Source organism: Rhyacophila brunnea, unplaced genomic scaffold (genome assembly GCF_057557595.1).
Source record: "Rhyacophila brunnea isolate RB1 unplaced genomic scaffold, BYU_Rbru_1.0 scaffold_3, whole genome shotgun sequence".
In the NCBI taxonomy this organism is placed as follows: domain Eukaryota; kingdom Metazoa; phylum Arthropoda; class Insecta; order Trichoptera; family Rhyacophilidae; genus Rhyacophila; species Rhyacophila brunnea.
The window spans coordinates 15,375,528-15,390,613 of NW_028232965.1; the positions used below are offsets into that span (position 1 = coordinate 15,375,528).

The following is a 15,086-nucleotide window of genomic DNA, read 5'->3' on the forward strand; positions in this document are numbered from 1 at the left end:
AGCGATCTTTCAGTCCAATTCTAAAGTGATAATGGGAAAATGTATTACATGTATAATTGACGTGGACCCAATGCTTACGGGCCGCACAAAATTGTGTTTTTGCTAATTACTTTTCAAATGCAAATTAACACGTTAATTACAAAATTAATTAAAAGGGCCCGTAAGCATTGTGTTAAGCATCAATAAGTTAGTATGAACTTATTGGTACACATCCATTGAAATATTAAAACAATGTGATTTAGTTATAACGAGAGGGGAGAGGGGGTGGATTATTAAAAAAGGTGACTCGGCAATATTTTATTCTTAGAACTACACCAATTTTTGATTGGAAAATAACCATTGGGATTCTAAATGTTGGTAATTAATGTGTTATTGTATTTTGTATGAATTCAGATTTATTGATTTAAAAGCCATTATATTTGTGTAGAAATGATTTTTAAATTCCCATATTTCGTGAAATTATGAAAGTGGTATTGAAGAAATGCTGGGTTTTTCCGATTGTCTTGGTCACAAGAGCTGCGTGTTACTTCATAAATGTCGATGTTAATCAAAGGCAAATAAAAATATTTTCTAACACGATGATGGCCAAGCGGTCACGTGTCGGCTTATAATGCCGTCGGTCCAGGGTTCGAATCCCTGTTCTGGCACTATTTTTCAATGAATGTTTGGATTTAGAGAAACGATTATGTGGCCATTCGATATAATTAGCATGCTATTTAAATGTGGTAATTAAAAAGTAATTATCTAGTCAACGTAGTAATGTGTAGAGTGTAAATAAAGTAACAAATGTAAAATTCTTTGTGATAAATATTTTTTTTTTTTTTTTTAAATATTCCAGTAAATAATCTGGAATGCACATTTGTCAAAATTGAAAAATGCCATTCGTCATTACTAACAGAGTCGTCACATAAAGAGCCGCTCATTTTGTCAATGTAAAGCGTCAACTAGAATACCCGTGCATAGAATTTTTATTTTCATTGGAAACGTTAAACTTTTATGCAAACTCCTCGGGGCCTTCCCGTTTTGACATTTATTGAAATTGACTGCGAGATGTATAACAGAAATGAAGGAGGGGGGCGGTTTTTATAGAATGACATTTTATTTTCTTATTTATTCGCAGATTCCCCAATACTGGTGGATTTAGCCCTCATAACTGCCGGCCCTCCATTCAGAATGGTTTGATAAGGGCAAGGGTGCGGCTATATTGCGGTACAGGGAAAGTTTTCGAAAAAAAAAAATAGCGAGAAGATGTAAAAATACTTTAAAAATAAAATCGCCAAGAAAGAAAATAAACAATTATACGTGGATATCAATTTCATAGCCTTTAACTGCCTAACTTGTGAATTAATAAAATTGGAGGAAGTAGCCTTATAACAATTATAACAATTAGTATTTATTATTTGATTTATATTATAAAGACACTGATATTATATAGAGCAAAGGCCCTTTATTTAGTAATTCTAAGAAAATAATGAGTACGTTTTATAACTTTATTGTTGATTTTCTGTCAAATATTTAGTAATGATCAACAAGGTAATAATTTATATAATATTTATAACTCCATTTAGAGTTTATAGTTAGTAAATATTATTGATACAATGAGTTATATTTCAGATGATGATAATAATAAATTATTAAGAGTTTAATTTATTTCAGAAGCGGAAATTAAATATAAAATATAATATTGAAAACATTAGTGTAGTCTTCTATTAAATTAAGTTACTAACCCATATTGTGATAAATGGGAGTTTAGAGTATAAGATTTTGATTCTGTGTTATTTTCAATATGTGTTTATTTTTATTTTTATTACTCCTGCTATTCTCAAAAAACTGAAACATTCAAATAACAGACATAAATTAGAAGAGATAAAATTTATTTTAAGATACCTATATAGAATACCATATTATTACGGTTACAAAAAATATTTTATATTTTACTACCTATACATACACTTTCCAATGCCTATTTACTAGTTTACTCTTGTTATTCTAAACCGTCTTGTATAATACTAAAAACAAAGTATATGATTTCTAAATTATATCTACAAACGTAATGTCTCTGGTATTATTAAAAAATATACAATTAAATCTTTATGCAAATATGTATTTTAAAAAAAATGTAACTATCTATGAATAAAAGTTAACTAACAAATCTGAATCGTCCTAACAAAACAAAACGCAAATAGAAGTTTTTAAAGTAATTAATGACGATTCATGGAAACCATCACATATTCAGTAATAGTGCCGATGATGATAATGTGAAAACAAGAAAGGTTTAGTATGTAATCGCAAAAGGGCATGCGTTTAAATTTGTTTAGAAAAACCACCATTTTAATTATTTACGAAAATGCCTCAATAAAATATCGATTTTACCTGGATTCCTTTCAAAGTGAATATAAAACAATTTAAATTGGCAAAGTTAACGAACCACCTGCTCCGACTACCTGATCGCATTTCAAGTCCAAACGTTTGTGGGGTCTAAATCATGGGCTCCCAACTTTTTCAAGCCTTAACACTATTTTTAATAGCCAAGTAAACTGCGACCCCCTGTCACATTAGCATAAAAATGTATTTAACTCACATCAAATTTCTTTCACAAGTATATCTGTTTCTACATGCGAGTATTTTAAAATTTAAATGTCCTTTTTTATTTACTATAAACTACATACTCGTATTACACCTTTTCTAGCCCTTTGAAGACTATCTTTTTTTTAAATCTTTTTCATGTTATTCTTGCATTATATTTTTAATTCTATACCTACTTACTGAAACTTTTCGTACGCTGGATTAATCCAGTCTCATTTTAGAGTCTCTTCACTTATTTATTGTCTGACTTTCAATTCTGTACAACATTTTGATTTTTAATATGATTAGACAATTTTAGTTTTACATCGTTGCGGACAGGTATTGTAACTTTTGAACGACTATTAGATTGCGTGTTTGATTGATTTTTCCTTTTTCATCGCTACCTTTATCGTTAACCGTTAGATCTCGCTATATATTAGTTTCTAGGGCCATGATGAAACTTTAAATCCATAATATTTCGAGTTATTCAAATATGATGTATTGTATGAAAATAAAAGTAAAAAAGATAGATAGATAGATATAATTAGCATGTTATTTAAATGTGGTAATTAAAATTAATTAAAAGGCCCGCAGCGAATGGGTAGAAAGCAATTTTTGAGCGCATGTGTGTATGAATTAGCATTACATTGTATAGGAGGAGTATGAGTCGGTGGTAGCTAATGCCGGGTCCACACTGGCAACATGTCGCCGGCAACTTCGTTAAATTTTACGATAATTATTATACTTACCGTAAAATTTAACGAGGTTGCCGGCGACATGTTGCCAGTGTGGACCCGGCATAACGTTCGTGCTAAATGCTATTGTGATGTACTAAATTCTGTAAGTAGGGTTTAGAGGTGAGTGCGATTCTAGTCCCATCACTCTTCGTCCAATCTTCATACAGGTGCTTTCCAGAATGGTCTTCTTTGTTTTCTGCATCTGACTACATTCTCAACTGCAGATTTTTTTGAGATTTGTTTCTTTTTTTCAAGTGATCTGTAACGGTTTTACGTGTAGTGGATCTGAGTGCTCATTTATTTCTAGGTGTCGCTATGTTTACTCTGACTCCGAGTTTATGTCATATTATCTTTTTTATAAATTAATATTTTTTTTTTGGTTTTCTATTTTGTAGTTGGCGACCACCTAGAAAACACCTTGGGGACCCGTGGTCTAAAGTCTTCAATGGCTATTTCGAAATCGCAAATCCTGAGAAACAGATTAACTACACGGTCTCCCTCGAGGGAAAATTATTCGACTCACGTTGCAGGTTTCCCTTTTCGAGGAACCTCTGACGTAGGTCGTAGTACGTGGAGATAATGTATGCCAAGCAATACCTATCTTGCGTGAACGTTTATTGGCTTTTTAGATGGTTTATTATGTCACGGTTTCTTTTTTAGGTATAAGGACGAATATTAATATTATATCGCCAGGTTTTATTCGACGGCTTCATATTGAGATTTTTATCTGAGAAAAATTTTACTGTTTTGCCATAAGAGAAAAAAGACATACTAGAATATTATATGAAAATAATATTTTACTACCTGTTGCATTTAAGAGCGCAGAATTAAATAATATCACATTTAACTCCAGAAAAATTATTGTTATGTATTAACCAAATAGAAAGAAAACCTTCGAGATCTTTGCTTTGAAATATATTTGCCAAACCGTACTGAAATAAACACGGTTTGCATTTGTGTTTCAAACATAAATTGCGGAGCACACTGCAAGTAGTCATGCAATGCGCGCATGGCGCAGGAGGCCTAAGCCGCACATTATTTACGCACTAATCTGTGCGTAAAGTAAGAGGCCCAAAAATTTGAAGTTTTTTTTTGGATCGTCCTTATTTAAATAAAAAGCCACATAAAATTGGAAATAAATAGGTCACTTTTTTTGGAGTAGTGGAACGGTTAAATAAAAAAGTTTACTGTAAACAGCATTCGTACTACCCTGAGAGTAGCAGAGGATCAAAAAGGAGCAAAAAGTCTTGGTGATGTCTGCAATAAACAAAGAAGTTATCCAGATTCTCCACCATAAGGGAACGATCGAGAATATTATTTTATAAAACAAAAAAAGATAAGTATTTTTGGTTTGAATGTTTAATTTTAAGAATAAGTATTCATGTATATAATATATTCAGTTACCTAGTCTTAAATGAATGACAAAGTAGGTAAAGTATTTAAAAAGAACAATGAAAATCCTATTCAAAAGTTTTGAGATACCTGTTGCAACACTTAGACAAGTCAAAAGACCATCTTAATCGGGATAATTTCACAATAAAAGGGAATCCCTTGAACATCTGTATAAAGACAGCTGTGCCCAAGACCTGACCTATTCCTATATTGATTATCTCCAGTTCCGTTGTGTATCACCTTACTGTGATACAAGTTGGTGTTTAAAGTAAGGTTCGAAATAATCAAAAGAAACTTAATAATTTCTTTATCACACATAAGCCGACTATGATTTTTTGTGTGTACCTATAATTACCGCTGTTAAACAGTGAGATGGATTTACTACTTTCAACTTTTTATATAAATAATCATTTAAGTTATATTTATTTTGCGACACCTCAGAAAATATATTTCTAATGACAAATGCAGCAGAGTTAATTCTTATGCCTAAACATAGATTTAATATACCTAAAGTTTAATCATCTTATTTTTTTTACCATGTTCGATCCACAGAAGATCATTTACGGTCAGGCTAAGAGCGGAATGCACAATCTAAGATTTCGTTCCTAAGGATAAGTCGCCGAAAAGGATGACTTAACTATAGACAATCCTGAGTATAGAGTTAAGGAATCCTTAACCATAGACTACTTTTGTTATGAACACGCCCCCTTCTGTATTACCATTTACCACTGACAGCTGCTGTCAAAATAAATTCGCATGTCTATAACACAGTCCATACACTCAAATTCATTTGACAATGTATCTCAATATGGATATTGATAGTGTTAATTCGTTTGGCATGTACTTGCAGAATATTATTTTATTTTTATACGCCAGCCCGCAGAAATACAAAATACCAGATGAAGAATGACACTTGATGCTAGTGTTACCATGTTAAAAAAAAAACTTGTGGTGCCTGTGGAATCACGTATAATGACTTATAACGGAAACATAAGAGTATTATAATTAAATATTAATATGTATTTATAGTTATTGCATTTATAAAATGCAGTTGTCATATTTTTGTCATCGTTTAACGATTATAAAATAATTTACCTAATTTACCTAACGAGAATTTTTAAATATGGTATTATTTTCAATAAAAATGATCTTAACTAAGGACAGTGTTTCTGCATAGTGTTTTTTGCTAAGGAAATTTTAGTTATGACAAATGTTTCTGCATTCCGCTCTAAGAGTGTGGGTTGTATTAACAGATTCATTTTTACGAGAATTGAATAATAGCCATTTGCTCAACCAATTAGGTCCATTCTTTGGGCCCAAATGCACATCGAAAAACATAGACTATAGATACATATAGACGCCACCCGTTGCATTGCTAAATGAAGCTACGTGCCGTGCGTTTGGTTTGTGGGCGAGCGAACGCATTCGCCTTAGACCATTTCGCTAGTGCTCGCCCAAAGTGCTCGCACTAGACGCTCAGAATTAAAATATAATTTTCTGTTTTTTTACGTTATATAGTATTTTTAAGCGGTCAAAATGCAACCAATTAGGTAAATATATCCATAATTTAAGTTATTTTAAAGAAACACTAGGTCACTGATATTAAAATAAATAATAATATACAAATAAATTGTCACGAACATGTATCAACTCACCTATGAAACGTAATACCATCTTCTTGCTTATCAGTACGGCTACCATATTTTAATACAACATGCAGAACCACCTTTCCTACTTAATTAACTAAAAATATTTACCACTGACTAACACAAAAAATAGCAAATTTAGCAACACGAACAACACGCTACGTGAAGTGATTCAGCACTATTTGCCGGCGATATTTTTGGAAACCAACTTAAAAATATGTAGACCTTTTATCTTACTCTAGCGCGTGTCGCAGAGATTATAAGGGTGCCGAATACTTTCTCACTCGCACTCATGCATCGTTTTTGTTCAGGCCTTGTCGAAAAACAATATGTGATTATTTCCAGACGCGGAATACGAACCCGGGACCCACATTATATTATGTCGACATGCTAGCGATCGGCGTCAAAATTAATTCACTATAATATTCATATCCATTGGGGATTCTAATACCAGACAGAATATTCAATCAAGAAATTATACAAAACCGGATATTTTTTTTCAAAAAAAAAAGTCTTTAGTGTCCGGCAGCGATATAATTAATTGGCTACCTACCTTATTAATATATTTTAATTAATTCGTCAATTAAAAAATATTATTGTTAGTTATTACATAATAGCATTCTCATGATTGATTATTTAATTTATAAATTATGAAAACTTATCGATCCTATATCCCAAAAAACTTAGCCACACATTCAAGTCTAATTTTGGGGGCGGTTCGGTAACCCAAACAAGAAAAAGGAATCACCTTCAAATTATTATTCTAAGTTGACACTGATGCAATTAACAAAGAAATAACCCTCATCTATGTCGATACAGTATTTGGAATGGATTTACATTTAAAATATTGTATCTTTTTCTTTATTTAGTATATTATTATGTGATGATAATCAGAACTATTGAATTGATGAGCAAGGGTGCTTTTTTACTTTCGAAAACCTCAGAAACAATCATATTATAAGAAAAAAAAATTAAAAGAAGTTATTCTAGTTATAAAAGAAAACGTAGTCATATTTTCTTAAGACTGTGTTAGTGTTTTAAAACTTATTTTAATTAAATTTATATTTTTACATATAAAAGTGTTAAGGTCTTAAACTGCTATATTGTTTATAAATACTTTTTAATTATTATATCGTAATGGCAATTTTGTACACTTATTTTCATGTAACGTTTATATACACACAATAGTGTAGAAGTGACACCTTTATGTCTCGCAGGCTTAGTTCCACTCGGAGGGGAAGCAATATAGAACTTATGGGGTGATTTTTTTAAAACTTATTTCCTGTTGAGGTGCGGAGTTGTAGATGCAATTTTTACCGAGGATAAGAACTAGAGATAAGTGGAGAGGGGAGGGATGTTGTCAGACGAACTCAGGGGCGAAAGTCAAGAGAAAAATGTTGCAGGCATCCATATTGTTGAACTCTGATTTACATGTTCAATTCCCATGGGGGTAAGATTTATGCCCAACATTGACTTTATCAATTTAATACGAGGTTTTCACTTTTAATGAATTACTGAAAGGCGCTATAATGTATATTATGTATTTATTACATACATTTTTTTTCAAATTTTAACACTATAAAGGGACATTATTGCCAATGATAGACAGTAGTGCAATAGTAGTAAAGCAGTAGTAGTAGTAGTGAAACAATCACAAAACACCACCAGAAAAAATCAAATTCATGTATCGGAAAACGAACCCGAAACCCCAGGATAAGAAGCCGTTACCTTACATATTGGGACTACGAGGGCCATTACAAAATGATAGTTTCGCATTCACCACTTTTTTCGCCACACATTTAAGGCTATAATATCTCAGTTGAGGCATGGTCTAAAAAGATCGTGGCTAGGCGATGAGCGGATTGTGCATATGACGCGTGCCGAACGAAATATAATTTGTCATATAAATCCAACATGCGTCCATTTAATGTTCTGTTTATTGTTTTATTAGTAACAATAATAATATATTCATTGACATGTTTTCTTTTTCAAGTAAATGGGTAACGTTTTTTAGTCATCTTTACACGATTTAAGAATGAATACCCCCGTCGCCATCACGAAACAAATTTACGTGTTCAAAGCTCGACGTTCGCTGTCCGATTGCCACAACGAGTCCAAAATTTCGTCGCACCTATAGTTGAAAATTATTTGCCGTTTCACTGAAGTACCGTCTTAATAAAACGGATTAAAGTGTCCAGGGCGGCCAATGACAATACTGACAATAGTGTAGTCGTAGTACTAGTAGTGAAAGATTAGTGTAGTGGAAGCAGTAAAGCAATCATAGAAGAAGCCAATATTTGAGAAAATCAAAATAAATGTACTGTGATCGAACTGGCAATTGAATCCGGAGTCCCCAGATGAGAAACCAGTGCCTTACGCATTCGACTACGAGGGGAATGCCATTTAAGTAGTATTTTATTTGTAAATTAGTGATTGTCGCAACTTCGTTCGCACGAACTATAAAGATAAAAAGTATACATATATAAAATAATTACAAGATAAGAAGAACTTTTTATGTACAACGTTTTTAAATTTTCTGTTGAATTATTATGTTCAATATGCTCAAACTTGTACTTGATATGAAGTAAATAAAAAACAAACAAACAAACAAATATAGAATAATGAAATGTCATTTTGACATTTCATTTTGATTTCCATAGTAACGCAGGTATGTATTAATAATTTAGTTGCTAGGACCACCCCCTTAGCAACCAATAATAGTCTTTTACTTTTTACGGATTTGTCTGAAATAACTTTCCATACAAAAAGAATTAACTAAAAATGAATTCAATTCTGCTTAAAGATGGCTAAAAGTATTAAAAGAATGCATTGGCATCGTGTACTGATAACTTCTAAAAGTTTCAAATATCTAGCTAGTTGGGAAGTTAGTTAAAAATCGATTGCAAGATTTGTACTGGGCAAACAACCACCGGACAAACAAGAATACAAGATAATAAAAACGTTGTAAAATACGATTTGAATGTCATATATCTACCTATATAGACAACGGTTGGACCTAGTCTCACCATCTCACCTCACCGCTACTATCCGATCACTATCTACTCGTTTTGAATTGTTGCGAGTGCGTTATGTTCGATAATTTATATCTTAACTTCGGTATATTTTGAGTGATACCATAGATATTTTACCATACCATATACCATTTGAGTGATAACAAAACACTACGATATATTCATAAAAAATAAGATTCAATGTTTTTCTTGGAATTAAAAAAATAATGGAATTTACTTATCGAGTGGTTTTTTTTGGTGACAGCAATGTGAAGTTTGTAATATATGAATCTGCAATACAAAATGACTTGCGGCTAATTAAATCATTCGTCCTAGTAGTCTTCTTATATCTTCAATTTAACATATTTTGGCACAGCCTTATTGACAATGGTCTCTTTAACGTTACGATAATATTTTGGAATAAATAAATCAATGAAAATATTTCAATACAGAACATTTCCGTTAGTCTTGGTTTGTAACTTAATCTTTAATAATTTAGACAGTAAACTAATTTATGAAACCCTCGTAATAAAAACGATAATTCTGAGACGGTTTAATACATCAATTTGAATTAAGTGAAAAATTTCGTAATCTTTTAAAACCTTGCATCTGAGGTATTTTACAATTCTACACTTTCCAGTAGACAGCTCGGTTAAAAATAAAATATGATAAATTAAACATGAAAAAGAACTTAGATGAACCTCAAACTTGCCCATAGACTCAAGAGTAGGAATGTAGTGTTTTCCGCAGTGAAGAGTATATTCAAATCCAAACTGCTGTTAACCTGGACATAGTTACTAAATGTTTTTAACGCAAACAAAATCAGACGTGCTGTTAGGTGAAATATATTTAGGGTTCTATAAGGTTTATTTAGCAACCTCAACATGGACTTGTACCCTAGGCCACCTCCAGAGAAAATGAGCAAACAACGTTAAAAGCGACGTAAAAAGTCTTAGTGAAAGAGTTCGGGATCGAGATTCATTGGACTGAATGATCTATAGCATCATTTTAATCACTTATTATTACATAATTACAATTTTTATCCATTCAATCAATAATTTACTAATGGATCCAGCACGTGAAGAATTAAAGGACTCTCATAAACCAGTATCCTCAAAAGAATTTATTTTGTCGCTTAGATAAAGTATCCTTGTTTATTTCTGACTTCTGATCTCGTTTAAATCATACACTTTCACAAGCAGACATAATATTGTTAGCATATATCTCATTAGTATATCGTATCACAACGTCAAAACACATATTATTTACTCATATAGAAACATTTACATGTTAGTTTTTTTTATATACTCATATGTAATATATTGGAAATACAACATGTCACACATTGAAAAAGAACTGATTAAGTGTTTTTCTTATTCTCTAAATGATTCATACATGCAAAAGTGACATATATTGATTAATTGTATTGTTTCCCCATTTTAGACACCTATCTTCCTCTTGGTTTATAGCGTCCCTTGAGTTTTCTAGCGGACCCTTTCAAAACCCTTCAAAATTATAGTAAAACAAAAAATTATATAAATACATAGTGTATCTAAGTAATGCCTTAGCTAAATGAGTAAATATGTAGATAATAATACATCACATAATCGAAATAATAAATCAGGCAACCGCCATTTTAGTTCATAGCTGCACTTATGGCACCATCAGAGTATGACGCCGCATTTTACATGGTCTATAAGAGGTGCTCTCGTGCTTGAGACAGAAATATCTGCTGCTATAAGTAATAGTCTGCGATAAAGTCATCCAAGCTTCTAGCTTTTGTAACTTGGCCGGAAGTGAGCGAAGACGACGCGCGAAACTGTTTGAAAAATGAATCGTGTCACCCGCAAGAACCGAGGCATTAGTTATTTAATCGACTTAATAGCCCCTTCATATTTCGCTACGCGTCTCTTCACAAATTCATTTATCAACAAAGCTCATCGAATTTCCCAGGAACACGTCTATGCAACTTTTTTTCATCTTGGATTTATTCTATTAAATCCACAATATTTAATATAAATTTAAATTGAAAAAAATAGTTAATTTATCCATTAACTGAATCCTAAGGTCAATCGCAAAAATATTAGTATTTTATAGTCATATTATTTAATATAGTATGAAGATAAAATATCACCATATTGATATTTTAGGGGCTTCTAGTTGCAAAATGTAAAATTCGTAAGTGAAAATCAATCGAATGTAATTTTAGAAAATATAAAATTTTTAAGCGGCTCAATATTTTTTAAAGAACGATTATGATATATGTTTTTTATCACGCCAAAGTTCAAATACAGAAAAGTTTGTTGATTTTTCGAGCTTTGTCACTGGTCTATCATCAGCACCATATATATTTGGATAGTAAAGGAATAGATAACCAAAATCATTGTTAACGTTCAATAATGGATATGGCACAGAAATAAACAAAAAGATGATTCCAAAGTTTGTGATCATATTGATTGATTATGGTGTGAACCTTGATTTTGGATGCATTTACATTCATTAGGGTTCACTTAACAACCACGCAGTTTATTTTTTTTTGCTAAAATTACAAACAATAATAAATCAATTGAATAATACAAACAATGGCCCTTCCAAACCAACCCGCCTTGCATCACCATTTTCGATCTTAATCGAGCGTATCACGAGGTTCTACGTTTGATGTGAAGGATCAGCATTTTTTTCGCCTGCCAATGTCTCAGGAGCAGATAACTAAGACCAAGGTTAGCACGCTCTCAAGTAAGACTGATTTTATTGGTTTGACTTGTTGAAAATTGCCCTTGGAGAGAAGAGCACGGAGAAAAAATCTTCACTTCCACAATAAGATGCCGCAGATTTTTTAAATACAACAAATTTTGATTTTGACAGACGAGAATTCTATCCTAGTTTAAATTAAAATATTCTGCTGTGTTAGTGTTATAATAATTTAGGATTTATATTCGATCCTCCTCGCTATCATCAAAAATCACTGTAATCTGATATCCGCCGATAGTGATCAAACTGTTTAAATACTGATACAGCCTTTACAACGTAAAACAAATATTAAACAAATATAAGTCCAGTATTTTTCACAGAAATATAGTTTGGCATTGGCACCACTCATTTTTCCAGCTTCTAAATTGTTATTACAAAAATGGATCATTAAAAGCCTGATTATACTTTTTTAACAGGCTTTAAAAATACAATAATTAATGTTGTAATGATATTTTTTTTTATATTTATATCCTTACGTAATTATTATTTATTAAACACTGTAATTGGTAATTAGTTGACACCTTGATTTCATTACAAACAATGAAAGGTGGAATTTATGCGATAATAATATGACCTTGTTTCCTGGTAACAAGATTGTATCTTGGCACGGTAGATAATATTATGAAAATGCATGCACACCACGTATAAATACCGATTTGAAGAATGATTGCTTTATAATAAGTAAATCGTGTTAATATAAGCTATTTTTCATATTATCGAATTCATCGTTTTTATCTCCGTTTTTTTCCATTTGTTCTAAAATCCAATGAGAATTTTTACCGCTTACCAGGACGTTTTTTAAAACATTTTTTTACAATAAATGGTTGCTAATCATAATAGGTCTAAGCTGTTGATAAAAACACAGATTGTAAAAAATGTTTGAATGTTTCAGAAACGGAATTCGTACCTAGGATCCACTTCTTCACACTTCCTCGAGATTTTAAAACTCGATTGATATCTATAAGAACCGCCAAAGTTTTTTATGTCAAAAATAATTATGACGAATTATTTAAAATACCTTACGTAAACATTTTAAGGGTGTGTTCAATACATACGTAATAATTTCCCTCACTATCTGCTACATCTCTACATACTTTTAGATTAAACTTATAATATGATATAATGAAGGCGGTGCGCCCTCCTGCTGGGACCATTTTAAAAAGAACTACCCGATACCCTGGTTTTAAATGTCGTGTATTACGGTGTGCAGGGTTCATAGTTTTATATATAATATTATGATGCCGTAGATTTACTAAAAGCAACTATCAATTCCCTTCCTATAGGCCTCGTCTCAATAGCAAATCGGCTCAATTAAAAATTGCTGAAGATAATTTTGGTATCCTGAGTATTAATTATTTTACTTGATTAAATAATTATATGCGTAACTCAATTAGCTTGGTCTAATAGAATGTCATACTTGTTTATATGCCGAATTGCAGGATGTCTATAATATCATCCGGAAGTGTCACCATATTTTGATTTTGAAGTGGAAGAGCTTCTCAATTCAGTCATTAGTTGGAACGATTAGTCATTGCAACTTGATATCGAGGACGGAAATATTCTCAGCTTTCTAAAAGTTTGTATGAGGATGTCTTCTCATTAAGGCTTGACCGTAATAAATTAAATCATAATCAATATCTTGGGAAGGTAGTTCCGGGACTTGGAAGTGCGCCTGATGATCATTATGCTAAGGTATCTTGCACGTGTAACGGGCGTTGATAAGTTGGAGGTAGTGAAAGGAAATACAAGTCCAAAGTATAATTAGAGTAAACTACAGGTGGGCCATGATTTTGGCACGTATACTTGATAAACAGTAATAATATTAACTATTTATTTTTATTTATTATTTTAAAATATTTTTGCATATTTCCGTTTAACCGCTATTTTACATACGTAATACGTTATGAAGAATATCTATGTTTTTGAAAATTATTTACAATTTTCTGATGTCAGTACAAAGTGCTATTTCAATAGATAATTTCATAATCTTTCTCTCACGGTTGACTGACAGTGAAAATTATACATATATCAATCATCATATTATGTTGAGTCATATGAATCACATTCTAACGACTCCTCGATGTTTTATTTATTGAATTTTTAATGTTCATATTTATTAATAATTTGTCATTTTTTTGTTAAGTAAAATACATTCCTTTCTACGCCTGCGCATCTATTCTATACACAAGACTGCTATCAGCCGCTATCGGCGGCTATCGACGGTAGTTTTTCGTATTGAGGTATTATAATAAAATTTGTTACAATAAGTTAGCCGTCTAAACAGTCAAAACTGTATATCTCGCTCTAAAAGTTAGCACAGCCAAGAGAAGTGCTATTAAAACATACCACTTATTGTAACAATTATTCTTCTTCTTCTTCCATCCTGTCACGTCCCAACATTGGGGCATAGGGCAAGCACAAGTTGGCACGTAGGTCACTCTTGTAGCACCGCTACAGGGTGAGTGAGGGCCAGCCACGGCGACGGAACCCTTGAGGCTGTGCCACAAGGATACGAAGTGCCGCACTCGTTGGCGGCATCCGAAATAATTCCGGAACAATTATTACAACTAGCTTATTGAAAAATTATAATACCTCATTACAAAAATATGGATAAATACCCTCCATAGCTGCCGATACCAGCCGATAGCAGTCTTGTGTATAGAATAATGCGCTGGAAAAATTTACTGCCACGATTGAGCTGCGATACCTTCTATAACATATTTAAATCTCGTTCATTTCATGCACGGATAATCATCACCCACATAATCTCAAATAAGCCATACTGCATCATAATATATAACATACATGACTGCTAACAGATGTCGCCTACATAAAAAAAAACTCGCAATTTTTGCAGTTATGCTATTCCCAGTAGACGATAATTTACTCACATTCCACATATTATTTGTATTCCACTTTCATTTATTTGTATTGAAAGTTGCTCAAGTCTTTTCCGCAAACCGTACTTTGCAAAACGCATCGCT

General features: G+C 32.1%; 1 protein-coding gene and 1 long non-coding RNA gene across 8 annotated transcripts in view; one reads left to right on the plus strand and one right to left on the minus strand.

Moving 5' to 3' along the window:
- LOC147067947 (Ig-like and fibronectin type-III domain-containing protein 2) overlaps window positions 1-15,086 on the minus strand; it is a 277,069-nt gene that overhangs the window by 173,638 nt on the left and 88,345 nt on the right. The window lies entirely within an intron of this gene.
- On the plus strand, window positions 3,554-6,030 carry LOC147067948 (uncharacterized). The gene is made up of 3 exons (XR_015071362.1): window positions 3,554-5,061; window positions 5,168-5,271; window positions 5,928-6,030. It is a non-coding gene; the product is annotated as an uncharacterized LOC147067948 (long non-coding RNA).